This window comes from Linepithema humile, chromosome 3 (assembly GCF_040581485.1).
Source record: "Linepithema humile isolate Giens D197 chromosome 3, Lhum_UNIL_v1.0, whole genome shotgun sequence".
NCBI classification, from domain to species: domain Eukaryota; kingdom Metazoa; phylum Arthropoda; class Insecta; order Hymenoptera; family Formicidae; genus Linepithema; species Linepithema humile.
Genome location: NC_090130.1, coordinates 25472696 through 25475686, shown reverse-complemented (window position 1 = coordinate 25475686; position 2991 = coordinate 25472696).

Sequence of the window (2991 nt, the reverse complement as noted above, 5' to 3'; positions counted from 1 at the left end):
TTGTTCGAATAATTATAAAAGCTATATTGAAATTGAAGTAAATAAAAATATAGTGTATCGAACATTTATAGGCACTACGTTTCCTTTTTACAAAGCGTGTCATATTTAAAAAGCCCTCGAATTTTACGGTACGCAGCGAAAACAAAGAATCGTTCGGTAAAACGCGCGCCATGAAAGTTGATTATATCAATTGCTATATAAAGAATTATATCAATAGCCACAACGTTCTCGCAACAACGATCAATGTGCTTTTGCCAAAAACCGTGCTTTTACAATTTACTTTTTGCAAAAATATTGAACCATCAAACATGTCAATAAAGTTCAATAGAAAAGATTCATGCATATTGAACATCATATTCTCAAAATTTATATCTCCAGAATTCTTGTTTTTAAATTTAATTTTCTCCAAAATATCTTTCGCTGTTAAAATAAAAAAAAATAATTTTGCATTTTATTGTTTATTTGTAAAAAATATAATAGTCAAAGTCTGGTTTGTGGTATTTATATAGTACATAATGAAAAAGCAGAAAATAACGTCAGTATTTTGTATAATCACGCAAGTATAATAAATGGATTACTCACCGGTCGTTGTACTGTAGCTAAGACTATCAGCTGTATCTAAAAAAAAAAAAAATTTTTATTCAGTATAAATTACATTAATCATTTTATGATAATTACTATTTATTATTTAATTGTTTCTATTTTGATTAAAATATCGCTATATGCAATAAATTGCTGAAATATTTTAAGACTTCGATGTGAATATTTAATAAATATATAAATAATTATTTTCAAACAACTTAATCGACATTTAGTTCATATAAACTGTAATTGTGTATGTACGTTTATCACAATTATGTAAATATTTAAATAATGAACAAATTGCACTCACCAGTTAGGATATTGCAATTTACTTCACTCGCTGCAGATTCCATTTTAGATTCTGCAAAGTGTTTCATCGAAGAATTAATGAATACCAGAAAGTTGCTTATATAATTATGCACGCTAATGAACAATAGTAAACTTGTATCTTTTGACACTGTAGTATACAAAATGTAAATGTGAAACAAAATGCGTGTTATGCCACAACACATTTGTGTATATAAATGTAACGACTACTGTTACCTTTAACATTCCATTAATTTGGTGCCGTACACACACACACACATACACACGCATACACATACACAACACAACGAACAAAACGAGCGACGATTATTTGAGCACACAAAATGCGGCAGAAGCGAACATGTATACAACAGTTATGTTTTACTTGATGTATTTTTCACGATCTGAATTTTTAATATACTATATCTAATAAAAAATATAACACGCTTCAATGGAGCAAATGTAGAGATCAAAATTTGTATCGATCAGAAACGTAACCTCTATTTCGACTCATGGACCCACGATACTGAACAATCAATAAAACGCTATTAATAATGTAAATAATACGTCCTGACAAACGCCTCTACCGTTAATCGATAGTCGCAATAAAAATTCTTACGCATTATGCACTTTTCATGAATACAACACGCAATTAATAGCGAAATATTCATGTCTATGTTCCGAACCGACGCGGCGTAGCAGTAACTACCATAGCGCTCGCATGGTGGCGCGCGTAGCGCAAAAAATGTGTTGATTAATAATCGATATTCAAAATATATCCATTACAAGTGATTGAAATATTGTGGTAAAAATCAGATGTTTTTTACACGCTTCTCAAGGCACAAATAATTGACAATATTTTACACAATGTCTTTTAGAAAATTTGAAATGCATAAAAATTTATTTACTGCTGTAAATTTTAAAACGTTCCACTAACATTTGCATTACAGTTATTCAAATAAAATTTATGCGTCAATCTGCTGAATGCAAAGTCAATTTTTGTTTTTATACATAAATTTTTATGTATCTATCTAAATTTTTATAAAGACCGTCGCATAAAACATCAAAAATTCGGTACATAAATTTGTAATCTTTAAAATAAATTTCGTAAGTTTCTTCGGTATTCATCAATTCTTGGAAGCTGATGTGGAGCATTTTAAGGCAAAATTTCCAATAATGAAAGCACAAACTGCAATTCAAATCAATGAGCACAATTATGTGTTTGTTCTCAAGATATATATACGTAATCTTTTGATGACACAATCCGACGCAATTATAATTACAGTCAAGTTTCAATATTTTTTCTTCTAATTTTTTCGTTCTTTCTTGCGCTATTTTGTGATTATTTTACGTTTGTTAAACTACATGATTACAATAAGAAAATGAGTAAAAAATAAGATATTTTAATGCAACTATTCATCCGGAGATTTTCTATAAAAATATTACTTCTTTCGTCTGATGTTGTTTATAATATTAAAATTCATTGCACATAGCTTCTCTCTTTCACTTGTTTTTTCATTCTAACGTTATCACGTAGTTAGAGAAATGCAAAGTAGACGAAAGACTGTGCTAGAATGGAAATGAGAAAGAAAGGAATTTTAGAAAAAAAAATACGAAAGTTTGACTGTAATCTAAACGAAATAGACATCTTATCTGATGGAAACTTTTAAAGTTAATAGATATAGAACATTTAAATTTTCTGAATTTATTCAACATGTCTTAAATATTCCACAATGTGTTTTATAATAAACATGTTTATAATTTATAGCACAATAATTCGGGAACGTTAATAGAAAGTTAATAAAATTTCTTGAGCTATATAAATATGCAGAAACGTTTCATGAAAAATTCATATTTTTTCTGGAAATAAATGGAAGTACCGCCTGGCTGCTAAAAAAGTTAATATCACTAAAGCCTACGAGTCATGACATTTTCGCAGCGTATAATTGAGCGTGCGCGATACGAAATTCCCTGAACATTTAGCGCTAAAATAAAACAAAGATACTTTATACACGCGAGTACTACCGTCTTACGTCATTCCGCAAATTCGGCAAGGAAATCAACTTTTAAGGTTTTTGTATATTTAATAATTTTGCAGAATTT